At 51.1% G+C, this 27,030-nt stretch overlaps 1 protein-coding gene across 4 annotated transcripts in view; it reads left to right on the plus strand.

The window, feature by feature from the left end:
* The window catches only part of KAZN (kazrin, periplakin interacting protein), a 169,609-nt gene that overhangs the window by 41,560 nt on the left and 101,019 nt on the right, over positions 1 to 27,030 (plus strand). The window contains exon 1 of one of the 4 annotated variants that reach the window (XM_057696945.1): positions 10,096 to 10,200. The exons of the other annotated variants lie outside the window; for them this stretch is intronic. The gene's annotated coding sequence lies outside the window, so the exon portion shown is untranslated. Of the gene's footprint in view, positions 1 to 10,095; positions 10,201 to 27,030 lie in introns of those variants that run through there. 4 annotated transcript variants of the gene reach the window in all.

Raw genomic sequence — 27,030 nt, forward strand, 5'->3', positions numbered from 1 at the left:
TAACTCAGTTTCATTTCTTTTTATTGCTGAGTAATATTCCATTGTTTATATGTGCCACATCTTTTTTTTTTCAAGAACTTTTATTGAGATACAATTCACATACAATAAACTGCATATATTGAAAGTGTACAAGTTGATATTTTTTTTCTTATTAGTAATGTATATATGGCAATCCCAATCTCCCAATTCATCCCCCCTCCCCCGCCCCACTTTCCCAACCTGGTGTCTGTATGTTTGTTCTCTACATCTATTTCTGCCTTGCAGACAGGTTGCTTTGTAACATTTTTCTATAACCTGTATATATGTGTTCATATACGATATTTGTTTTTCTCTTTCTGACTCACTTCACTCTGTGTGACAGTCTCTTGGTCCATCCATGTCTCTACAAATGTCTCAATTTCGTTCCTTTTTATAGCTCCATTGTATATATGTACCACATCTTCTTTATCCATTCATCTGTTGATGGACATTTAGGTTGCTTCCATGTCCTGGCTATTGTAAATAATGCTGCAATGAACATTGCCACACATGATTTTTTGAAATCTAACATAGATCACTCAGAAGATATTGGTTCACTGAGTGATGCAAATCCTCCAAATGTTGACATATTTCATTATCCAATATCAAAAAGTCACATATGTTAACATCACCACGAATCTCATTAGAAAGCCTTTAAGTTGTAAAGAGCTGGTAAAGTCATAGTGGCAGATCAAGTTTGCCCAAATCCTGATTTTTGCTCAAAAGTTCAAGTTTTATTACTGACAACAAATTCTGTCACTTGTGTTCCTAGAAGTAACAGGCTCACTTATTTGTTAACTTAGTTCAGTAGTTTGCTAGATACTGTAGTTTGTATGTTAGTCATTCTTTCAAGTACAAATGGTGTGCTACGAAAAAGTGGCTAGTTTAGCTAGGAACTGAAACAGTCACATGAATGATTTTCCTCCAGACAGCCATTGTATCAATACTTTGGTGTGCAGTAAAAGAGCTTTAAGTGTACTTCCCATTTTATAAAAAGATCTGTACTCAGGAATCAAGTTTTAATAAAATTATTACTTTTACTGCTTCATCAAGTATAGTTTTAAGAAAAACTGTCCTCCCCTTTTTTTTCCCAACTATGAGTGCATTGTGTAAAGAACATAGTTCCTACTAATACAGTTTGATGCCACTGTTATGATTTCTGCTAAGAGGTCAGCATTTTACCCAGCATTGCTTTTGCACCAACATTGCAAATACTAACACAGTAAAAGAGGCAAATAATGTCAGAGTATTATTTTGAAAATAGTTTTCCTCTTGGGCTCCCTGAAATGTTATTGGTAGTGGTGGTGACAGCTAGCATTTTTGAGCACTTTTTATATGCCACACACTGTATTATTTGTTTATTTATTTATTTATTTATTTATTTATTTATTTATTTATTCGCTGGCTGGCTGGCTGGCTGGCTGGCTTTGTTGGGTCTCGTTGCTGCACACGGGCTTTGTCTGGTTGTGGCAAGCAGGGTATATGCCACACACTAGCTCATTTAATTCTCACAACAAGATTATGAGGTGGGCTGTGAATGTGCCAAGATTATCACAGCAGTACATAGTTAAGGCTGGGTTCAGACTTCAGCAGTGTGACTCTGGAGCCCTTAGGTGACACTGGCAGGGACAGAGAGGGCATTACTGCAGGGGAGATAGCTTGACCAAAGGCAAGAAGGCCAACCTGTGTATGGGGGTAGGAATGTGGAGGCTTTGCATTTGGAAGATAGTGGGAGATGATCATGGTGAACCCCAAGGGCTGTACCTCAGAATCTCTTTTTCCCTCCCCCAGACCTTATCTCCATACCTTCTACCTTGCCTCCCTCCTCCCCCCACTCCCCAAAGACATCCTCTTCCTTCAATGTGGGTGGTGACCTCGGGTAGCTTGGACCACACACATTCCATTCCTTCTTTAGAAAGCCTCATCCTTGGACATTTGTCTTTTTTTTTTTCCCCCTTTCTTTTCTCAATGAAAGTAAGGAAGCCAACCACAGTGAACAGTGGGAATATGGAATGCTGAAGTTCAGGGACGTGGAGGTTTTGAGCAGGAGGAAGCAGTATGAGGAGTGAGGTATTTCAGATGTTCCTATTTCCCTTTCCCACCCTCTCCTTGCCTTTGCAGCCTCATCTCCTTCTAGCACGTGGACATACATGTTATGCACATGTGGTTCCCAGATGTGCCTGTGGATCCTCTCCCTTCTCTCTCCTCTTTGCATTTGCTCTTGCTTTTCCCCCAGCCCCGTGATGGTCACTCTTCCTCCAAGTCCCGATCCTGGCTCTGCTTCCTCCAGGAATCTTTCTGGACCATCTCCACTTGATAGGTTCAGGGCCTGTGGTTGGCAGAATCACACCCCTTCACCCCCAAAATGTCTGCATCCTAATTTCTAGAGCATACAAATATGGCAGTTTATGTGGCAAAGGAGAATTAAGGTTGTTAATCGGACAGCCTCAAGATAGGGACATTATCCTGTGGGCCCAGCGTAATCCCAAGGGTCCTTTCAAGTGAAAGAGGCGGCAGAAGAGTTAAAGTTAGGGAAAGTCAGAGAACAGAGGCTGGAGATTCAATGTGAGGACTCAACCCACCACTGCTGGCACTGAAGATGGAGGAAGGGGCCACGAGCCAAGGAATGCACATGGCCTCTAGAAGCCAGAAAATACAAAGGAACAGATTCTCTCCTAAAGCCTCCAGAAGGAATGTAGCCTGCCCACACCTTGATTTTAGCCTCCTGAGACCCATTTCAGACTACTGACTTCCAGAACCATAAGATAATAAATTTGTATCATTTTAAGCTACAAAATTTGCAGTAATTTGTTACAGCAGGAGGAGGAGGCCCTTATTAGCTAAGGAGGCCCTTAGTTAATAAGGGCCCCTCCTCCCTGTACTTCGCAGCCCTAGATGCTGACCTCCCTCAGGACTCAGCACGCATTGAGGGGCGTCTGTTCCCTATCAGCTTTGCCACTTGCCGGGCTCCTGCAATTCCCAGCCTGCAGTATCTGAACTGATGTGGCCTCATTATCTGAACAAAGCAGATGATTGGTGAGCACGGTGGACGAGAAACGATGCCCAAGCTTCCTCTCTTTAGCACAAGGAATAAGCCCTGTTGGTGCCTTTTCCCTGCCTCACAGTGAATCACCTGTCCTAGTCTGAGCTCCTGGAAAGAACTGAGCCTTATTATTTAATTTGCTTATTCAACAAATGTTTCATGAAAACTTCCCCACAATAGAACCCATGCCCGTGGCTCAGTTCAGAGGCAAGTCGGACCCAGGCCCTGCCCAGAACCCAGTGACGTGCCTAAAACCCACAACATACTCAATTCAAGCTGGTTCAATAATATATTTTTTAATGACCAACCAGTCCTACAGATAAGAATCAATGCTGCCAATACACTCTGCTTTGAAGAGTTCTGGGGTGTAGAGACGGTCTTAGGCCTTGAGCAGCAGGGGACACCAGTCTCCTTTGTGTTCCTAGCAGGTGTGGCCATGCCCCGGCTGCCTTTGCAGGTGTAACCAGGCCTGCAGATGGTGGGGTATAGGTGGCCCGAGTGGCTGTTGAATAGAATGATGTGTCACCAGTGCTGGGACGGCTCTGCCCACCTGCTTTTTTACACACACGTCCTTGTCTCCAGCGCTGTGTGGGTTTGAAAAGCAACTTAATGTTTCCTGTTTCCCTTCCCACATCCGCACTCCACTCTTTGTCTCATTCCTTGCATCAAAGACTTGTTCATCTTCTGGGTCGTCTGTCACGCTGGGTTGAGTTTCTGTGCTCCCCTTCGATAAGTAAGTCATACACAGACGCTTCCCCTGTTTCTTAGCCCACCTAGCCTAATGCCCTGGGGGCGGCTGCAGGGCCCCCACCCAACAGCCAGCTCCTCTGTCCCACAGCCGTGATGTCAAGATGCTTAGCTGCTACATCTTAGAATTTGGTGGAAAATTCCAGAGAGTTTTAACTCTGCAGACAGAACATCTTCCTAATATACTACTGACTGCTTTTCACCGTTAACAGAGTCCCCTTGAAAGCGTCTCGGACTCCAGATTTGATCCAGGTGAAAATAATCTGTGGTCAGGTGGAAGAAGTGTCCAGAATCGTCACTGTTCTGTTGCAGCTCTGGCCGGGCTATGTGTTTTCTAGCAGGTTAGCTGCTTCACATGACAGCTGGATTCCCAAAAAAGAGCACATGTTTTTTAACAAATGATTCTTTGGAGTAGTGTGAGATTTCCAGAAAAGTTGCAGAGTCCCTTGTATGACCAGTTCCCCCATCCTCAGCATCTTAGATAGTGAGCGCATTGCAGGAGTGCTTTTCAAACCACTTCCTGCTTCTTGTTTGCTATCATCTCATTGGCCAGAGCAAGTCACATGACCACACCCACCATCATGTGGGCAGAGACTCTTGAGGCTGTGGTTCTGGGAAGGTGGGGTTCCTTGGTGGCCATGACTGTGAATGTACCACAGAGAGCCTTTTTTTTTTTTTTTTTTCAGTTATATACACAGGTTTATTTTACTTTTTTGGGGCTGAACAATTCAATTTCAAGTTATGGTCATGATGTTTTACCTCTTAGTATTTTAGCATATTATCTCCTAAGAACAAGTATATTCTTCTACATAACCACAGTTCTTTTATCACCATAAAGAGATTTCACATTCATACAATAATATTATCTAACATAAAATTCATATGTAAATTTTCCCAGTTCCAATCATGTCCTTTGCAGCTGTTCGTTTTTGAGTCTGAGTCCAGTTAGGGATCATTTGTTGCAAAAGCATTTTAAATAGAATCATATCCAGGATCTGCTTAGAGTCTGGGGATCTGGTGACTGAAAACACATGGCATCAGCCTTGTCCCTTTTTTGTTGTTGTTGTTGTTGTTTTAATTAATTTATTTATTTACTTACTTATGGCTGCATTGGGTCTTGTTGCGCGCAGGCTTTCTCTAATTGTGGTGAGGAGGGGCTACTCTTCGTTGTGGTGCTCAGGTTTCTCATTGCGGTGGCTTCTCTTGTTGCAGAGCACGGGCTCTAGGCACACAGGCTTCAGTAGTTGTGGCACGCAGGCTCAGTAGTTGTGGCACACAGGCTTAGTTGCTCCGCCGTGTGTGCAGTTTTCCCAGATCAGAGACTGAACCTGTGTCCCCTGCGTTGATAGGTGGATTCTTAACCACTGCGCCACCAGGCAAGTCCCCAACCTTGTCCCTTTTGACTCCTTTGCTTTTTATAGGTTTTTGTACCTGAGTGACTGATGTCCTCTCTCCTCGCCCTGTCTGGGGATTTTCACCCTGGGCCCTTGACTCTATGAGTTGGAAAGGCAGCCAGTCCAGTCCCTTCCCCCCAGGCTCCCTTTGTCACCCTTCCCACCTGCCTAGGCCAGAATCTGCTCTATGGCCTCCCAAACAGTTACCCTTTGGGGGTCTCCTTCAATGCTTTGGGTTCAGTTCTCAGTAGATTCCACTACGTATTAATGTTCTGATTATGGCAATCTTCTGTTTATCCTGAGAAAAGAGGAAAGGCTGGTTAGTTTGAAAATATACAGACACCCTCCAGGACTTACCCTCCACATATCTGTTGTTTAGGTAGCAGGTACCAGAGCCCAACCTCTGTTCCTTACTCAGAAAAAACCTCATATACCCCTTTTGTAGTTGGGGTGACTGAGGTGTGAGCACATAGTAAATTGCTTTTGAGCAGTTATCACCTCAGCTGACGTTTATTCAGCACTTGGACTATGTCAGATGCTCTAATTGCTTTGCCTGCAGGAGGCCGTTGATCCTCCCAACCACCCTTGTTAGATGAGTGGTGTCAATTAGCCTCAGTTTTCCCATCTACAAAATGGGGATGAGAGAGGCTACAGATTTTTCTAGTCTTATGGCTAGTAGACTTGAGAGCCCAGACTTGATCCCAAGTGACTCTGATTTCCAAACCTCTGTTCTTAGCAAGTACTTTTTTGATTCTAGGGGTCTTAGGGGTGGTGGTAGCAGTAGAGGGGAAGGGAGTGAAATTGGGAAGAGAGGAAAAAGAGGGACGAATCTGGATTTGGAAACACAGCATTCTTGGGTGTCACTCAGGCCCCTTGAGGCACCAGGATTTGTGGATTCGTTCTTAGTCTTTGCTCTGGAGGTCGTCCCAGGGACTAAAGGCTTCAAGGCTGGTCTCAGGGACACACAAGCCAGGAGCTTCTCTTCCCAGCCTCCTCTCCCTCCACTGCTCAGTGAACACACTTCAACCCCAGGAAATGCCAGTGGCTTCAGCTGCCGTATTTAAGGTGTGAGCAAGGGCTGCAGACCTTGAGCCACTGCTTTTAGTTAATCCCCACTCCCTTCCCAGGAAAGGTCAGAGATTGATCAGCTGAAAGGAAGAGAACAGAGCTCAGTGTGAGAAAAGCCAGGCTCTCGAGCTGCCTTTCAGAAGACATCTCCCGAGACCCTATTCAACCCTGTTTGGAGCTGTGGCCTCCATCACTCTGCAGCCGCATCTTGCCCTGGTGGGGTCAGGACATGGCCCTGAACCCGTGGCAGGAAGTGAAAGCCATGCTGGTCTCCGTCCTGGGAGAAGAGCTTTAGCGTGAGCTAGGCCAGGGTGGAGGCGGGGTGGGGGAGGTCTTCAGAGCTGGCCCTCCTTCTGGGGCAGCCATGGTGGACACTGGCCCAAGGTGGCCATGGACCCAGGGTCAAGTCTGACAGGGGCCTCTGCTGTGATTCTCCTCAGCCCTGGTTGGCTCCCCAGGGGGTGCTGTCCTGGCCTCAGACAGGGGTCTGGGGGTGAGCTTCCTTCCTGGGAGAGCTGCTCCTGATGATGGCCGGACGGGAAAGGAGGAAGCAGGGCTTTGTGGGCCTTGCGTGAAACGTGAAGGGGGGGCGGGGTCAGGGCAGCACAGGTTCCCTCGGGTGTAGCAGGCCTTCTCGGGGACCTCCTGGGCCAGCCCTGTGCGGAGCCCTCCACCCACCTCATCTTCACATTCTCCTCAGATCCAGCCCACGACGTAGGTGGAGTTAGCCTAGCTTTACAGCTAGGGAAACTGAGGTTCCAAGAGGGTCATACAGTGTGCAGGTCTCCGTGTTTGAACTTGAAGTCTTCTGCCTGATACAGATCCCTTCCTACTGCACCAGCATTCAATTCTAATCAATAGAAATCTCTTCAGTATTGATAAAATCTTACCTAGACCCCCACTCACTTATTCATTCAGCAAACACTTGTTGAGGTCCTACTGTTTGCCAGGCCTTTGGGGTGTATCTGTGAGCAAAACAGACAGGAGATCTGTTTCTCATGGATCTGCTGTGTAACAAACAGCCCCCAGATTTTACTGGCACAAAACAACCAGCGTTTTCCTTATGTCCCGTGATTTTGTATATCAGGGACTTGAGAGGGCGCAGCTGGGTGATTCTTCAGCTCCACGTAATGGGTGGGGTCTGAGGGGTCCTGCTGTGGTGGGCTTTTCCACTGGAGAGTCCAACACAACTTCACTCATGTGTCTGGTGCCTCCGTGGGGCATCTGGGCTCAACTGGAACTGACAACCAGAGCACCCATTTGTGGCCCCTCCAGCATTGTGGTCAGACCTCCTACACAGGCTCAGGGATGCCATAGAAAGGGTTCCAGGAAATCAAGGAGCAAGCTGTAAGCCTTCTTGGTCTCAGACATCACTTAGTGTCATTTTCACCACATTCTGTTGGTGACAGGCCAGTCACAAGGCCAGCCAGACTCCACACCATAACAAGCACGTATGGGAAATATTGTTGTGTCCATCCTTGCAGAAATATCACCTGCCACACAGGGGAGGGAGAAGGCCAACAACGAACAAGGAACATAGAAAAACTAAATCGTATGTGTTAGAAGACTGTCAGTACTATGGGGACATGGAAATTTTACAGTGAGATGAGCTAGGACCCAGCCATTCCACTCCTAGGTTTTTACTCACCTTGGAAATATATATCCACACAAAGACTTGTATACACATGGTCCTAGCAGCTTTATTTGTAATAGCCAAAACTGGAAGCAGCCCAAAAGTCCATCAGCAGAGGGATGAATAAACAAACCGGCATATCCTACAGTGGAATTCCGCTCGGTAATAAAGCAACAAACTGTGGAGACATGCAGCCACGTGATGGATCTCAAAATCACTGTGCTGTGTGCCAGTGTCCAGAGAGAAAAAAGTATATCCTCTATGGTTCCGTTCACGTGAGACTCTAGAAAATGAAACCTAATCTGCAGGGACAGAAAGATCACTGGTTGCCTGGGGAGTGGGAGGAGGGGCAAGAGTGTGGCTTTCACAGGGAAACTTTGGGGGTGATGCTTTTACAGATGTTTACCTATGTCAGGTTATATCAAGTGGTGCATGTTATATATGTACAGCTTATTGTGTGTTACTTATTATCCATAAAGGTGTTTTAAAAAGAGGGTGTGGTGGCTTAGGAATCCTGGGTGGGGGCGTTTGGGAGTGAGGGGCATTCAGTGCCCCCCTGGCTGTACTCAGGCAGCCTGTCGCTTAGCCTTTATGCTGGCCTCAGCGGGTCACCGAGGGGACCCAGCCCCAGGTGGGCAGAGCCCTGTCCTATAGGGGCCCCAACACCCAGGGCTGCAGAAACAGGTGGAGACCAGGGAGGAGGTCCAAGGCTGCTGCATGTGCTGTGGCCTGGGCTCCCAGCCCAGCTCTTTAAATACGCGTAGGTCCAACCACACGGTCTGGCCAGTTGCCGTGACAGAAGCTGCTGACAACCAGGCGAGCTCCATGCCCAGAGCCCCACATGCGGGCACAAAAGGAGGAGAGGCCTTTTTGGGGCATTGAGCTAAACACAGTTTAGAAAGGAGCTTTCTGATTCAGATCGGGGCCAGGTCCTATGGTAGGGAAGAGATGGAGGTTAAAATCCAATGGCTTGGGAATTCCCTGGCAGTCTAGTGGTTAGGACTCCACGCTCTCACTGCTGAGGGCCCGGGTTCAATCCCTGGTCAGGGAACTAAGACCCCACAAGCCACACTGTGTGGCCAAAAATAAATAAATAGATAAATAAATGAATGAAATCCACTGGCTCCGTAATATTTTAAAAGTTAATACTTATATTTCCTGTATAGATGGTGAATACAGTTTTTATATTTTCATTGAATATTTCTCTGGGCCAGGAATGCATGGGCTATAAAGCCCGTGAATGATCTCAGATAGGTCTCCCCGTTTTTCAGATGAGAAGATTGAGAGCTGAGAAGTGAGCTGCTGAAAGGTGGAACTTAAGCCAAGGAAGGCGTGCCTGGCTCTGGGACCTGTGGGGTTTGGCCAGTGCTGTTTGTTTAAATGGTTAACAGGTTTTTAACGATGAGTCATTTGTGATGTGCATCTCGGGGGACCGGCCGGGCCTGTGAATCAGAGGCAGTGGGGCGTGTCGGAGCAGGCCGTCCGGAGGCAGGAGTCCAGTGCTCTCCAACAGCATGGCCCCCGCCTCTGCGGGCCTCCTCTGGAGGGTGGGAGGGTTGAGCTGAGTGTTCTTATGAGCTAGTGTTGTAAAGTACCGTGAGCAGCGAACGACTCAAGATGCAGGGGGAAAATACCTAGGTGCGGGGGGAGCAAGCCAACCTCTGAGAAAGCCGACAGCAACCTGGCACTGCCCACTGACTGCAGAAGTGCTGATAGAAGTGGTGATAGTACAGCATGTCCCTGGGTCACACCAGCTGGGCCTCTGCCTGCTGCCAGCCCTGTCACTGTCACAGCCCAAGGCCTACAGCCTGGTGCCAACCCGCAGCCCTTAGCCCCTGACCTTTGCAGCCCCTGAACTCCAGAGACGTTGCTCTCCGAGGAGCTCTGGTCATCTAGAAGAATCTTTCTGATTTAAGCCTTGCCAGCAGAGTGATGCCCAAGGAAAGAAGGGTCTGTATCTTTAGCAAGAACCCATGGGCTCAGGCAGAAGGAGGGGGATGGCCCAAGACCGGTCAGTATCCCTAACCCTTGCCAAGGCCCTCCAGGAAGAGGCTGGGCCGTGCTTCTCTAGGTCAGTTTTGGCTCCCAGCTGCCCTGGAGGTGGGCCAGGTTAGATGCAGCTGGAGAAGCGTCAGTCATCCTGGTGCTGCTAATCCTTCTGTCTCCCACCCAGGATCCAGCACTGGACCCAGCACATGACAAGAGCTCATGAACAGGCCTGAGTTAAAAGCGGAAGATGGAAAACAACCTGGAGCCTTTGGGACTGTCCTTTCCTTGGGGAGGGCCTTGAGGTCCAGGTCTGAAGTGTGTTTGTCTCTGTGTCTCTGTGATTGTCCCATTCCTGCTGCCGAGGAGTGAGCAAGCCCGGGCAAGCAGGACCGAGCAGGGGCCGGGCCCACAGGGCTGGCACCCAGGAAGCGTGCGGGAAGTGGGCAGAGAGCAGAGGGCGGGCTTACACCCCGCCATCTGTTGCAGACTTGGAAGGTCCTGTGCGTGGGTGGTGTCCCTTAGCCTGGCTCTTCTGGTTACGTGACCCGTTGGTGCCATCCTGAGCTCCGACCTTTGTCTCCTGCCAGGATGACCATGGAGTGTATCGTGCTCCCTGCCCCTGACTCATTGCCCAGGCACAGGCCAGGTGCTGGCGTCAGTGCAGAAGCAAGGGTGCACCCCTTTCTCTCTTCTTCCCAGTTCAGGTGATTGCAGATCAGGGGAGAATCACTTCCTTCAGGGGCAGAACAGGCTGGGGTGGCTCGGGGTGGCACCCAGGGGAGGGAGGGACTGGGCACTTCGGCTGGTCCCACCAAACCCGGGGCCATTTTCTGGCTGGAATTCCTGGAGGAACATGGCTTTGGAGAATCGCTGCAGAGGCTGAAAGCTCACACACTGCCCAGGACCACTTGGGCCAGCTCAACCTTGCCCTGCCAGTGCCAGCCCTCTCGGCCATTCACCTGGGCAGGGCTGAGTGTTGCCAACATCCATTAAGCCTCGCACATGCTGTGAGGTGCGTGTTGGCATCTTGAGGGTAGTTTCTGTTCCAGGCAAAGTCTGTCTTCCCGAGGACCTCTCACCTCCTCCCGTTCCCAGCTGTGGCCTGTTCTTGCTGAAGGCCTCTTTCTTTCCTTGGTCACTGCACTTTGCTGGCAGGGCCAGAATCAGTACAGAATCAGAATGCTTCTTCTAGATGTTCATGGACCAGAGCTCGTAGGTGAGCGACTTCTCCAGAGTTTGGGGACTGCAGGGTCAGTGGGTTTGGGAATAACATTCTTGTTGGCCTGTTCGAGACCCTGGGTCCAGATGGAGAGCAAAAGACTTGGCTGGTTGGTGATGTTCCAATTATCAATAGCATCCAGCAACTCGATTGATACGATCACGGAGAAGAGGTTGGAGGTGTGATCATGTCAATGGGATCGTTTTGTCCCCTTTTCACATGAGAAGCTGGTAAAATAGTCCCCCTTTGCCTTTTTCAGAATCTTCCATACCCACCATGAAGCCTGGAAGCAGTCTTCTTCTGCTGGATTTCTCTTCATCTGAGAGGGTTTCTTCTTTCTACTCCTCTGAAATTCAGACCCCCCCCACCCCACCCCCTACCTCCTCGCCAGGCTGCCAGCAGCCTTACAGGGCAGTTTCTTGTTGGTGATTGATGGCCACCGAGCATTATGGAGTTTGTGTGGGCTGAGTGCATGGGGGTGGTATTGCTCCTCTGTGAGTATGGGGGCTTTCCTAGGCAGAGGCTTCCTGAGCTGCTTCTAGAAGGGAGATACGATGCCAAGTCACAGTGGTCTCTGTTGTTGCTACTTTGTTAGTAGTAGATGGAGACGATGGTGAATAATTTGGGGTGGGAGGGAGAGGGAGAGATCAGTGCCCCCAAGAGAGGGGGCTTCATCTCTGCCGTGTTATGCTGTACTTGAGTGCCAAGAGCAGGGCCAACAGAGGTTTTCCTATTCAAACCAAGCAATTAGGAGATATTTATACAGGGAAGGGAAGGTACTCTCTGTGGTTCTAGGTTCCGTCCAGGTTCTCAGGAAAGTAATGAATAGTGGAAAGGAGCCCCTATTTCACTATCCTTCACTCATCACCTACAATGTGCCATCAACTGGAAAAGCAAATAACCTTGTGTGACCCTCCCCACCATCCTACAAAGTTTCTTCTATTCTCCTTTCCTCCGTGTGAGGAACATAAGCTCAGAGAGGTCGCATGACGTGCCCAAGGTCATGTGGGTAGGGTAGTAGAGTCAGGACCAGGCTTCAGGTCCCCTCCACTTGAACTTGGACAAGTTGCTCAAGTCTTCTTCCCCATCAGTAGAATATCCCCATCAGTATCATAATAGAGCCCACCCAGTGATTGTGGGGATTAAATGAGATGATTCATAGAAAGAGGTTGGAACAGTAAATGTTTGTTTATTAAATACCAGCTGCTCTTATTTTATTATTATTCTTTTACTAAGTTCACAGTGACTGTATGCTTTATTGTCCAAACTGCGAGAGTTTTGCAAGAAAAAGGGGACCTATTAAAAGCTGTCCTGGGACAATAAGAGAAAACTGGGACTGTCCCAGACAGATGGGATCTATCCCCCTTGACAAACAGACAGGATGTGGGTAGGTGGACAGATGTCAGGTGAGAGGTGAGAGGATGGTATAAGCAAAGGTGTGGAGGGTGGATGCTCATGGTATACACAGGTGACCATGAGGTGGCCAAGGGGCCCACCTGCCCCACTGGACCAGAGGAGTAACATCTCTCCACCTACATCCTGACCCCATCGCCCAGAAGGCATCCTTCCCCGACTCCAGGTTCATCTGTGTGCTCCAAGGCTGCCCACCCGGTCAGCATCATGATTTACGAGGGCATTACGGGCAAGTCCATTCTTTATAGATCTGAAAAATACATGATCTTTACCATGACAGAGGGGCATAGTATGACGTCTCAGAAACCATTCCAATGCCCTGTTAGGCAGGAGGGAGCAGAGGTGGAGAAGGACACTATTAAGTCACAAGTGCATCCCCAGTTGATATCAGAGGAACAAAGCTTTCGGGTGGTAGCTCCGGAAGGAAGGATGAGGGAGGCCGGGGAGGGAGGTGGGGTGCTGGAGGAGGCTCCTGTCTCCTAGCCTGTGTGGCTTCCGTGCAAACCTCAGCAGCAGCATGTGAGACCTTGACGAGGTGGTGTTTCCAGGCAACCGTCGTTACCCACTCTCATAGCCCCAGTGTCTGCCAGTGGAGCAGGATGTTCCTGGAGGTTCAAGTTTCCAGAAGGGTCAGAGCAGCCTCCCCTGTGGAACAGTGGGGTCTGAGAGATGCTGGGGACGATCTTCTTTCCCCAGGGAGAGAGGGGAAGTAGCTGGGAGCTATAGGCCAGGCTCTGTGTGGGGAAGTGGCGGGCCCCAGCTAAGCTAGGAGCTGCAGCCTGGACCCATATCCTTACTCCTAACCCTCAATGCTCACTGAACTTCTTCACTTTTTACTGTCTCTGTTCCTGAAACAGATTTCTAAATTTTTTAATGGAAGCTTGAACCCAGTAGAGTAGTTCTGTACATAAAGATCTTAACTTCAAGAAGTATAGGCCAGTCACCAATCTGTGAATTGTAAATGCATATTTTTAAAATTAACAGGACTCCCACTAGCCTAATGGAGCCTTTGTGCAAATTAGAAAAAGACATGTAGACAGATTAGGAGAAGGTACCCCCACACACATAGTGAACACAGGCCTACTGACCTGTAGCCTGGTGACAGACGGGTGGCACCTGTGTGTGACCACATTCCTAGGGGGTTGCAGCTCTGCACTAAACTGCACAGTCTGATAAGCAGAACACCAGCTGGATTTTATCTCCCACTCAGCATAGCTACTAGGTACTTTTGAGCAGTGCACTAGCTGTGCAACTGTCCATGGTCGTCCTGGGTGAGAGTCATGGTCATCTTGGCTGACTGTGGTTGGCAGAAGGAGCAATTCCTTTTTAGGACAGAAAGGTAGAGCAGTGCCATTTTACTGAGTTTTATACCACACCCCAAGCTTGTTCAAACCGTGGTACCCCAGGTAAGGTGACCCATCCAGGGCACCTTTCTCACTTGGAGAAAGTGAGAAGTGAAGCGCCTGTTAGAAGGGACTTATCCTGGTCAGCCATCTGAGATCTAGAACAGGGCTGTCCCCTAGAGGAAGTTAATGTTTATTGAACACCTACTGTACCAGGCTCTCTGTATACATGTCCCATTTCATCCTCACATGGGTTCTGTTATCACACCAACGTGGGTTCTGTTATCACACCAACTTTACAGAGGAGGTAACTGAGGCTCTAGGTGGTAGGAACTTGCATGGGACACACAGCTGGTTGGTGGCGGAGCCAGCAGCAGCACCCCAGCCCATCCTGGCTTCAGATCCGATACTCCTAACCATTGTACCATAAAGACCATACTTGTCCGTTGACACCTGAAGTTTCCCTGAGCCCTTAAAATGTGGGTTTGGGGTAGAAGTGGGCAGGCTTGGGCTTGGGATGGATGGGACAGGGCCTCTTGGCTTGTCCCCTCTGAGCTGGGGCTGCTGTTTTCAGCACCCTGAGACTCTGGAGGGGTGCCTGGCACAGAGGCCATGCAGGGATAGTGACCATGTAATGGCAGGGAGGGCTGGAGGCACAATGCCGGATCTTTCCACCACCTCAGTTCCTAAAGACATCTTCCCCTGGCCCAAGAGCCTTGCATGGGAATCACAGATGCTGACTCAGGGAGAAGAAGGCCCAGTGAGTAACGGCAGCCCATACAGGCACCCTCCAGCCGGCACCCACCACCTCCTGCTCTGAGCTCTGTTGAGGGAGTGCCTAGCCCCTTGGCAGGAGCCTTGCAGCTTGTCCATGATGATCAGAGCAGAAGGACAGAACATTCCTTTCGCCTGTTGAAGGCAGTAGGGAGCCTTTTTATACTCCAGAAATGAGCAGGGCATGTTTCTGAGGTTTCTCTAGACACGCAGAGCACTCCTTCCCTGGCCCCAGGTGCCAGAGTTTCATCTGGAGCACTTTTGACTGCATTGTTCATGCCGGGCTGAGTGGACACGGTGGGCCTGTGTACCCACTTCCTGGACCTTTATCCCATCTGGGATGCCCAGCTTGGCACATTCAGAATGGGCCCTGGACTTGGTTCCAGGACCAGAGCCTTGGCCCCAGAGCTTAAAGAGGATGCAGTAGGTTAAGAAAATACAAATAAAAGCAACCCTGAGATATCGCTGCTCACCTGTCAGGTTGGCAAAAATTCAAAAATCACACAACCACACTCTTTTGGCACGCCTGCAGGGACTAGTACTCTCACACGTGGTCGGTGGAAACACTGGATGGCGTGACCCCCGTGAAGGGAAATTCAGGTACGGCTAGCAGAATCACATCTGCATTCACCCTCTGACTCAGCAGTCCCATCTCTAGGGACTTACCCTGAGGATTAAAACATCACAGGTAAGAAACAAGTTACTGTACACACCATAGAATACATTCAAAGGCTGTAAGGAAGGGAAGAACAGGAAGCAAACCTTGAAGTTTATCTAGTAGATTTGTTGACATTGCTTGTGGTGTGATAATCCTGGGATCATTTTGTTATTATGGAATAGAGCAAATGTGAAAATATGTTCTGTTAAGTACCAGGGCTCTGTCTGTGGGAGAAGGGAATATGGAATAGCGGGAGGTGTGGGATTAGAGTTGGGGCATCCATATACATTTTTGATGACATGTGTATGATTTACACGTCATAACCATGGAAGGGGCAAGGAAGCAGTGAGCCCATCCCCCACCCCCAGTAGCAGTGCGTACACCTAGCACCTGCAGCTCTGTTTCTCAGCGCTGTTCGCCATGAGAAGGAGCCAGGGTCCCTTAGACACATGGAGAATTCCAGGTGTGGGGCAGTGCAAAGTAACAAAGTATGACTAGAACATCTTGTTGCTCTAAAAAGCAAGGATGCATCCAAAGACTGATGATTGGAAAGACCCAGGCATTGGCTATAGGAGGCTCCTGCTGACAAAGACGGGACAGTTTGAACATCCAAAAGAAGAATGAGAGAAATAGATTAAGCAAAGGGGGGAACGGAGGGGAAAAGATGAACACTAGTTAATAAATGTGGATTTAATTGAAAATCACCAGTAATGGACAAACTGCCATTAGGGGCCTCCTGAGAGGGTACAATGCGAGGATACATCATCATCTATGGATTAGCTGGGTTGGGGGCCGGGCAGCTCCCGTGTCATGAAAGACCCGCAGAAGGCAAAGGGCACCTCCTAGATTAAAGGAGAGTCAGGATCCACGACAGTTCATTGCAACGCGTGATCCCGGGATCTTGGGTTGGGGGGTGAAGCAGGAGATTGGAGACACTCGAATACGGACTGTGTGTTAGATGATATCACATTAGCGCAGAGGAAAGTGCAGCAGTAGCAGGGAAGCATGATGCTCTCGGCACGGCCCCAGCCCTGGTGCCTGTCTCGGGGGTTCCAGCAGTTTGACGGCCCTGCTTCTGCATAACGCTCTTTCTGCACCCTGTGCTGGCCGAGCGCCGGGAACAGATGTGAATCCTCGTTTGCAGATAGGAAGCTCGTGTACAATGATATTACTTCTCTTTATGAATATTTTAATATTAAAGCAGCAAATCCCGGAAAGTGCTGACCTGCAGCTTTTGTTGGTTGGCACATTCCAAGCAGTTCCACGGGCCTGCTTGGTGCCAGCCTGAGCAAGTGTCGCCAGAGAGGCAAGTGGCCTCTTCGTGTGGCAGCAGGGGGGGGGGGCTCCAGCACGGTGCCCCCATCCCTCCCTGCATGGGGCTTGCAGGACCTCAAGGGGATAAACTGTTGTCGTCGTATTTTGACGTCACTTCAGGAAAAGAGCTCAACTCAGAATCTCAGTGAAGAGGCTGCTGTGTGCTTGGCGGTGGGGGCGGGGCACTCTGCCGGACCCTGGCTGGTCCCACCCGCCCTGCCTGCACTCCCCCAGCTAAGCAGTTCGTAGGTCCCCAGTAGACAGTGGCTGCTGCTGCTTTTCTCTATTCAGTTTAATCAGACTCACACTAGCCGGCATCAGCAGTGCAGGTAGTCCTTCATTCCAGAAATATCGATTGACCCCTGGCCGCATGCCAGGCCCAGGGCTAGGTGCTGAGTGTGTCTTGGAGAGCACATAAGGTCTGCAGCCCCCTCCCAGCCCAGCAGTTTAGAGAGGCATCAAGTAATACATTCGCGAGCAGACAGGAGAAAGATAAGCTGGTAGTATGTGCCGCACGGGATAAAATGGGGAGGCATAGAGGACGGCGGGGGTGGGTGGCTCCTTTGCATGCGGGGGCCAGAGAAGACCCCTCTGGAGCAGAGACCTTTAACCCAAAACAGAGGTTGTAGAGGCCACCACTGTAGCTGGAGAGCACGGAGTGTGAGGAATGGGGAGATGAGATGAAAGGCAGTTCGTGTGGGGCTTTGCAGTCCTAGGGAGGAGTTTGGACTTTATTATGCACGTGGCAGGATGCACTGGTTTTAAGTGGGGAAGCAACTCAATCTGATTTGCCTTTTTTTTTTTTAATATATTTATTTATTTATTTATTTATTTATTTATTTATTTATTTATTTATTTATTTATTGGCTGCATCGGGTCTTCGTTGCTGTGCGCAGGTTTTCTCTAGTTGCGGAGAACAGGGGACTACTCTTCCTTGCGGTGCACGAGCTTCTCATTGCCATGGCTTCTCTTGTTGTGGAGCATGGGCTGTAAGCCCGCAGGCTTTAGTAGTTGCGGCACGTGGGCTCAGTGGTTGTGGCTCGCAGGCTATAGAGCGCAAGCTCAGTAGTTGCGGCTCACGGGCTTAGTTGCTCTGTGGCGTGTGGGATTTTCCCGGAGCAGGGCTCGAACCCGTGTCCCCTGCATTGGCAGGCGGATTCTTAACCACTGTGCCACCAGGGAAGCCCCTGGTTTGCCTTTTGAAGCAGCTGCTCTGGCTGCTGCATTGAGAAATCGGGGGGCGGGGGGGGCAAGGGGAGGTTCTAAAAGGCTACAGCAGGATAGCTTGGAGAGTCCACGGCACTTGCTGGCAGATGAGGTGTGGGAGAAAGAAGAGGACAGCTCTCAGGGATGGCGCTTGGCTACTTGGTGCAGAGTGGTTTCCCCTCCAGCCTGAGGGCACTAGGGAGCCCATGCAGGCTTTAGGCAGGGAGTGATGGAATCAGACTGGGCTTTGGGAAGCCAGCCTGGGGGTGCAGCGTGGAGGCAGGGAAACCAGCTGTGAGCAGGAGGACCTGGGCCAGGGGGAGGAGGGGAATGAGGGCAGGTGGTTCCCCCTTCAGAGGAAGCAGGAGCTGCAGGCAGGCCCTATTTCCTCCTCACATTTGGCCTCAGACCCCTTGACTGAGGGTCCCGCACCATCCCCTCCATCTCCTCCTCCCCTTCCTGGCTTCCCCCAACAGTCCTTGAAGCAGGGCAGGGGGGTGGGGGGGCGGAACGCATCTTGGTTTCCTTCCCCACCCAGCTGGCTCCGCTCAGCCAGCTGGAGCAGAGCTAGGACTCACTTAAAGGAAAGAGCTCTGCCCGGCAGCTCGGCCCTGCCCAGTCCTGCTGGAGGGAATTGTAACTAAAAATGGGGCGGCTGCACTTAGACTGATGACACGCTATGCTTGGAATTGCTGTCCTAGGCTCTGGTTTTCCTGATGCCAGAAAATCCAATAACCCCGGGTTACGTTCAGTCCGGATGCAGTGCTGATTGGATGTGTAAATTCCATCCAGTGTATTGTGTTCTGGTTCTTACCTGCAGCTCTCACTCAGCCCACAGACGGGTGGTTCACAAGGGCCGGCCAGGGCCTGTGGGGTCAAATGTGCAGCTCACACCAGAGGCCACTGAATTGAAGGAAGGCTGGCTGCAGGCCACTGTCCTCAGGGCCTCCTGACCCCTGAAGCACTACTGCGTGCAAGACCGCCTCCCCTCGCCTGGGCTCTTGGGGTCCCCACATGTGACCGTCACCTGGGACAGCAAGCTTCCCCAGAGCTTCATGCACCCCACCTTCCCAGCCGGGCCCAGAGGAGCACAGGTTAGCATCTCCTAATGACTCAGGGTCGCCCTGGGGAATATTCATTTTTGTACTTGGGGAAAATAAGGTTGTGCAGTCTTTTTGTTTTTGCTCATTTCTCTTTTTCCTCCTCTCAGGCCGTGGATTGTCACTTGCCTGTTGTCATTGGGCCTTCTCCTGGCATTGATGGTGGCCATGCTGTGTCGGGTGTGGGGTCGGGGCACTGGGTTCAAATCCTGGCTCTAGCGCAGAGTATTTGCAGGACCTTGGGCCGGTCCCTCAGCCGCTCTGAGAATCAGTTTCTGCATCGGCAGAGTGGGGATGCTAATAGGACCTGCTGGACATGGGGGCTGTGGGGGTGGATTGTCGCCTCAGCCAGCTGCGCTAGGCATGAGCAGCCCCCAGGACTGAAGTGACCCCTCACTCTCAGTACCTTCTTGCCCCCACTGCCAAGCTTCGGACCCAGCACAGAGCAGGCCACGGGCCACCAAGGCCAGCACTGCTACGGCACTGCTTAGCAGCATGAGGAGTTCTCCTTGGGCGGCAGGGGGAGGCCAAGTCATCAGGGAAGGTGGGGGCTTGGGCCTGTGCACTTGACCACAGAAGGTGGCCCACAGGCCCGGGGAGGGCAGCTGCTTGGGCAGGAAGGGGCGAGCTGGGAGAGACGGTCATACGTCTTTAGAGTGAGACCTGAGCCCCATGCAGCGCCGTCAGGTGTGTCCCTGTGCTAAGGTCTGAGCCTCCCAGGAACCGCGGAGATGCCAGTGCTGGGCTGGGCCCGTCTGTCCTGTTTGGCAGCGAGGAGACCTCGGCCTGGGAGCTCACGTGACTTTTCCACCAGGTTCCCAGCAGAGCCTGGCTGACATTCACTGCTCCTCGTCCCAATTCCACTAGACCAGAGCCCAGGGGATGAGCTCCCTGAGCTGTGCCTCTGTCCCCAGCCTTTGCTGTCAGAAGGAGGCCGCATCCAGCACACGTACCCCCACCAGCTGCATGGAGAATAAAGTAGGGGCCTGGCAGAAGGGGCTGGGTGGAGGCTCTTCTCTCTTCACCAGCTCTGCTCCTTGCTCCTCTTTGCCTGCCTTCAGCCTTGTGTGCCCCTCTTGCCGAAGCCCTCTCCTGCCCAGCCCAAGCGCCTTTGGGCTTCTCAAGCAGTCACCTATTTTTATTTCCCTTCATTTATTCCAGGCTGTACAGTTGGTGACCCATAGCTATGTTCTCTGGAGCCTGCTTGCTGCTTTTAAATTTTTTGAATGTGTGTTGCCACCATTTAAAAGTTGGAAGTTATCCACAGTGTGGATTTCCACTTTCTCTGGGAAAACGAGCAGCCCTGGCCACCCTCGGCCCGTGCTGCCCTGGCCAGCAGTCAGCTGGATGTGAGGGGCAGTTCGTCTGCAGCCCTGCACACCCTGCCTTCAGCCGGGCCCCCTGCTTTGTACCCCGAGCAGCAGATCCAAGGATGCATGTCAGTTTCCAGTCTCTTGCTGACGGCGGAACTGGCTCAGCGCCCTGGGTCTTTACTTCTCGGTTCCCTCCAGGGTCCAGCGCCTTGGACGTGCAGTCACTGAGCTGGCTTTCCTCCCTCTTTCCTTTGAAGCCAGGTCCTCTCTCTCCCCTTGCTGATCTCCATCCCTCTCTTACTCCCGTGCACCTCCTTCCACCCAGACTGGCAAGTGCAGTGACTCACAGCTTTCCTTTTGCTCCCTGGGTTCTTCTCTTGGTGACTGCATATTAACACTCTTGCTGTGTGTCTGAGTCATCACCATCTCGCCGGGACCCAGCACAGGGCCTGGCCGACAGCAGGTACTCCAGGAGTGGAGAATGCTTGAAAGAGATGTTGTGAAAGCTACCAGGTCCCCTCCCGTCCTCCCCTCTGGGTTTCAGAGGGAGACAGAGCCGCCCTGACTCTGCTGCCTTGGGGTGGGGAGAAGTCCTGTCGCAACGCGCTTGGTAGCCCGCACCCTCCGAGGGGTGTGCAGATCAGACAGGGAGATGCCGGGCATCTGTGCTTCCTCCAAGTCAGCCTTCCCTCCCGACAGCCTCTCCCAGTCCCCAGAGGAAGGGCTGATCTTCCCAGAGGAGAAGGCATCCTGGGATGCCTTGCGTGTGAGGCACTGGGAGGGAGGTGTGTTTGTTCCGTGTGACCTTCCAGTTGCTTTGCCCCATCTGTTCCTCAGGTGCCCTCAGGCCATTCGTTCCTGGGGGCCCTTTTCACTTGGCTGATCCCTGAGCCTGGAATGTTCTTTTCTGCCTCCTGGAGCGGCTGGCTCCTCAGCCTTCATGCTCTCAGCTGAAACGTCAGCTGCTCAGAGAGGTCCTCGGAGCCTCCTCTCCCACCGCAGCTGGTCCTGTCCCCCGACACCACCCCCCACCCCTCTGGCCAAAACCTCCAGTTATTCTCAGTGTCAGCCTCAAATGCTTCCCTTCCTATGGCATATTCCACAGTTTCTGACAGTGTTCTGTATTTGGGCTCTTAAGTTATTTGCTGTCACCTGCGGGAGGGCAGAGGGGTGGTGTCGGCTGACTTCTGCTCTGTCCCCGGCAGCACACGGTTAGAAAGAAGGTGGTGGGTTCTTGGTGAAACTGTGCTGGGGAAATGGTTGGTGAGTAGATAGGTGCTCACTTGGGTCAGCCCCCTGAGGATGAAGGGACAGGGCCTGAGCTGGAGGTTAGCAGCAGAGCACAGACGGAGCCTCAGGGATTGACCAGGACCCCAGGCACCTGGGGTCCAGTAGGGTCTCACAGAGCAAAGGCAGCAGGCAGGCCTCATCAAATCCCAGCTCAGCCACTTCATTGCTGTGTGGCTTTGGGCAAGTTATTTAACCTCTCTCAGCTCCAGCATCCTCATCTGTGAATTGGGTTTAGTACCTTCCAACTCAGGGGCCTGGTTAACGCAATAGTGTGTGTAAGGCATTTGGGACATAGTACCTGGACAGGCTAAGCACACAGTAAATTGTTACCGAGTGGTGACCCTGATGTTAAATGTGATTAGTTTGGAATGAAGCAGACAGGAAGTGGAAATGTGGGTCTGCACTCAGGGATGAGGCGGGGCTGGATCCCCTCCGACTCTTTTACCCTGTCCTTGCTCCCCCAAGGACCAGAATTACCCCAGAGGCTTCCCCAGCCCGCGGGGGCCAGAGCTGGAGGTGGGCACTCCCCAGGTGTTAGTTGACTGGTTCGCTGATGGGTTTTATGGTTTCATGACTAAAAGGTGCTCCAAAGATTGACTGTGGTTTAGGGGCCTGGGCCCTCTTTGCTCCATCTCTCTGTATCAGCCCCAAGATAATAAGGATGTTACTAATTTCTAATGGGAAAATGGCTAGAGGACGGTGGAGATTCTGGAGAACTGGCGTAGGTGGGAAACTCGGCATCCTCAGGGTTTGGCACTGTTCCTCTCCAAACGCTGTACCTGATTTAATGCAGTAAATCCTCACAACACCCCATGTGGCAGGTGCTTTCATTGGTTCCATTTTATAGATGAGGAAACTGAGGCACAGAGAGGCAAAGATCCCCAGCTTGGGAAAGCCTGGATTCAGACCCATGCTTTTGGGCTCAAGGAACCTGCACTTTCAGCCACCTTGAACCCTGCTGGGAGCAAGGGTCAACAAGTGTTTGTCAAGTTCATGTGTTGAACCTGGCAGCAATTTGGGTGGTAAAATAGAGTCCTAGAGTCTTGGAGTCCTAGAGTCAGATGGAGCTGGTTGGAATCCCATGTCTTACTGCTGTGTGACTTTAGGCAAGTCACTTCGCCTGTCTGAGCTTTCATTTTACCATTAGGACAATGGACTTAAAGATGCCTCCTTTGCAGGGTTGTTCAGAGGGTAGAACAGGGTAGCATGTGAAGGCCCCTCCCCGAAGGCATCCCACAAGTGTTTGTTTACTCCCTTGCTCCAGGGTTTCCTCCCACCCTGTGCCTTCAGCCCCAGGCACTGGCCCCCATCCAGAGCCTGACCTTGGCCTTGAGATCCAAGAGGACTTCGGAAATGGCTTTGGCTGCTCCAGTGGAGAGAGCTGCCCTGATCCGCTTGCAGATCAGAATCTCCGGGCCCCCTTGCCAGGCCTTTCATGTTGTTGGTTTATTTCACAAGAGTCCCGGTGTTTGTTTAGCAATGAGGTGGTATTTTTAGAACTTAAAAGTAATTCAGCTCTTCGAGGAACAAGCCTGTGGATGTAGCCCCAGCTGAAGCCAGGCCTGGACTGGAGGCTTGTGGGCGCCCTGCCCTGGCTCTCCCCACCCCCACACCCTGCTCCCCTTGGGCCTTTCCTTTAGATGCAAGATACCCTCAGTCTGCCCTGTCCAGCCTGACTCCTTCCTGCCCTCCAGTCTAGGCCCTGGGGGTGCTGGTGGGGTAGGGTGAGTATTGGTCCCCCAAAGATGTCCACATTCTAATCTCTGGAACCTGTGAATATGTTACCTCATATGGCAAAAGGGACTTCACAGATGGGGCGATTATCCTGGATTATCCAGTGGTCCAGTGTAACCACAAGGGTCCCTGTAAGAGAGAGGCAGGAGGGTCAGAGAAAGGGAAGAAGAGGTGATGATGGAAACAGAAGTTCAGAATCAGAGAGAGATTTGCAGGTGTTCCGCTGATGGCCACGAGGATGGAGGAAGGGGCTGCGAGCCAAAGAATGCAGGTGGCTCGAGAAGCTGGAAAAGGCACAGAAACGGATTCTCCCCTAGAGCCCTAAGAGGAAGCACAGCCCTGCCAACACCTTGATTCTGGTCCTGGAAACCTATTTCAGACTCTGACCTCCAGAACTCTAGGAGAATAGGTTTGTGTTGTTTTAAGCCACTAGCGTGTGTGTTCACTTGTTACAGCAGCAATAGGAACCTAATACACAGCCCAGTGTCCCCTTCCCCCTCGGAGCACCTCACTTCCACTTGGGCCGCAGGGGCATTGAGCCTCCGGTGATACATCTGGGAAACAGGATTCATTCCCCCTGGAATTGTCAGGAGGAGTTTTTGAGAATATAAGGATCCGACCCAGCCCCTGCCATGTACTAAACGTAAAAGCATTTAGCCATGCATATTGTTTGCTTCTCTGCAGAGAAGCTGGGGAGTAATGAGGAGTGAGCATCGTTGTTGTGTGTTTGGGTTGGTGGTACAGACACTTGGATTCAAATTCTAGCTTCCCAAACGCAGGGTAGTTTTTCAGTGACATTCAGCAAGGTTGCTAGTGCCTCTGGGCCTCAGTTTCCTCATCTGTAAGAGGGGAGAATAGTGACCCGGGACTGTGAGGAAACATAACACACGCACAGACCACAGAGCACAGAGCCTGGCCCCCAGCACGGCTGGATGAACAGAGCCTCTGCTCTGGTTTGGTCAGCTGCCCGATTTCTCTCCACCCCGAGTTTGGCCATGTGCCTCCTTCAGCAGCTGGAGGGCTCCCAGCCTCTGGGGTCGACCTCTGTTGGATGCAGCATTTTCCCACGATGCTAGTCATCATTCAGGAGGACCTTGAGGATCCCTGTCTGTACCTCCGGAGGCCGATTTAGGATGGGAAGTGCTTTACTTCCTGCGGTTTCCCGCTCGGTCCAACAAAGCTGAAATCCTAACCAACTGCCGCAGTGGGGGCTGTTCCTTCTCCCTGCAGAGGCCTCTGGAGGTTGCAGATGACACATCTGGGGCAGGAATCCTCTGTGGAGGTGTGGGAGGAGAGGGGCCCAGAGATGGGTCTCGGATGTTCCCTGTCCCAGCCAAGACACACCTGGTGTGTTTGAAAGAACCCAGCATGTTGAAAAGGAGTCAGAAGTGGTTCAGTTGAGTTTGCAGAGAGAGATCTGTGCCCGTGACCTGCTGACACTGTCACCTGGTCAGTTTGTGCCAGGGCTGGCATCTCTGCAGAGCCCAGGGCGCCTGGTCACATCAGGCCATGATCTTCTTGTGTCCTAGAGAGGACAGCACAGGGTCAAGGGCACCTGTGTTAAAGCCTTTGGCTGGTTGCTCTCTGAATGACCTTGGGCGAGTCACTTAACTTCCTGGAACCTGTTTTTCCCCATTCAAAAAAAAAATCGCCATCACTGTCATCATCATGAAGCCCTTACCACGTGCCAGGCACTGTCCTGAGCTCTCTAGATGGATGTTACCCCTTGAATCCTCCCCATAAAACCTGTGAGGTGGGTGCTCTAGTTACCCTCAAGTAAGTGGGTTGGTTGTGCACCAAGGAGTAAAGGAAGGTACCCAGGGCCGCACCAGGAAGGGGCAGAGCTGGGATTTGGACTCAGGCCACCTGGCGCTTGTTAAGCCTGCAGCCTTCTCCCTCGGGCCTAACGTGGGTGATGTGTGCGCCCTCTAGTACTTTTCTGGATGTAGAAATGGGCATGTAGAATGGGAAGCACCAGTACTGTGTGGATGGAGCACACAGTACCTGTGACCGGCTTCCGCTTTTATTAACCAGATGTACTTGGTGATTTGGGGGCCTGGGGCAACATCCGTTCTAACTTTTGAGGGTCTTGAGTGTATTTACTGTTTTGATCTGCTGCTGGTGGTGTCATGGGTCTATGCATACATCACTCATCTGATTCTGTGCTTTAAATGATGTGTAGGTTGTTCATTCTATCTCAGTTATACCTCAGTACAGCTGTTTTTAAAAAACACAGCAGAAGCTAATTGACAGCACAAAATCCATTCTGTCCAATGGGTGTGGCCAAGTGAGGACCACCCAAAGGATGGCACCTTTTTGGGTTGTTTTCCGGCAGGGTCCTCCACCTTCAAGTTCTAGCATAAAGGGGCCTGTGGAAATGGGGGGTGTCCTTTGTCATGGGTGTTGCCTGCGTGTCACAGCCTTGGCCTCTCCTGGTCACTTAGCTCAGGATGAGTGTATGCACGCTCAAGAACACACACACACACACTCACACTCACGCTCACGCTCACTCACTCACTCACTTCCCTCAGTAGTCAGATAATGTTCCCACAGGTGTGTTTACACAAACACACCAGCCTACTGCACTGGCTGCATTACATGGAAGCAGGTGTTTACCCCGTGCACCCAGATGTCACCTGCGGTGTCCCCTCACCTCGTCTGCTCCAGGAGCTGTCCTTTAATGTCCCGGGAGCTGTCCTTTAATGTCCCTGGCTTATATCTTGGCTGGTTGGCAGCAGCTTACAGGCCACAAGCCTAATCCCCCAGCCCTGCTGGGGGAAGAATGAAGGATGCCCACCTTCGTTCCTTCCTTCTCCACTTTAAAGGACATTTCCTCTGAGGCGCTTGTGTTCTAGGCACTGTGGAAGGTATCAGCAGGACCTGGGGCCAAGCTTCCCAGTCTCTGGCTCGTGTCCAGACTCCACCTCCTGTGAGCTGTGTGATCCCGAACTAATCCTTTTCTTTTCTTTTTTTTTTTTTTTTGGCCATGCCAGGCCGCATGCAGGATCTTAGTTCCCCAGTCAGGGATCAAACCCATGTCCGCTGCAGTGTAAGCACTGAGTCCTAACCACTGGACCGCCAGGGACGTGCCCTGAGCTAATCCTCTAGCCAAGCTAAGCCTCAGTTTCCTCACCTGCACAGTCACGGTGATGTCACAAGGCAATTGTAAGGGTCATGTGAGAAGATCGTGTAGCTCATCGATTCTGACGTATGCTTTTTGAATTTTAGCTGGTCTGAAATCAGGGTGCATCCCCCAAGTGATGTGTCAGAGTATAATTGGCAATGTTTTTACTTCCTTGGTGGCCCTGGAAATATTGGTACATTGTATACTTGCTGGTTTCCTAGCTCTGAGGACAGACTCTATGGGAAGGGCCTGAGCCCTGTGCAGATATTAACATGTAATGGAAAGAACATGGACTGCAGAGCCCACAGACGTGGTCTTCACCTCAGCTCTGCCACTTTCTGGCTGTTATGGTCTTAGATAAGTGACTTGATCTTTCAGAACTTTAGTTTCCTCACCTGTAAAGTGGGGACAGTAAAGTTGTTTTGAGAATTTGATAAGCTAACGTGTGAATCCCCTGATATGGGGGCGAGAGTATAGTAAGCCTCTAGTAATTTTGTTTGCCGTCTTCAAGAAGATGAGACTGTACCTCTTCGAAGCTGGTCTCGGGGGAAACTTTAAGTTTGAGGTCAGAGATGCTTCCAGCATTGCCCTTTTTGTTATCCAGGTCACTTAGATCTTGTGCCTCGGTTTCCTCATCTGTAAAATGGGCG

Source organism: Hippopotamus amphibius, chromosome 1, assembly GCF_030028045.1.
Source record: "Hippopotamus amphibius kiboko isolate mHipAmp2 chromosome 1, mHipAmp2.hap2, whole genome shotgun sequence".
Lineage (NCBI taxonomy): Eukaryota > Metazoa > Chordata > Mammalia > Artiodactyla > Hippopotamidae > Hippopotamus > Hippopotamus amphibius.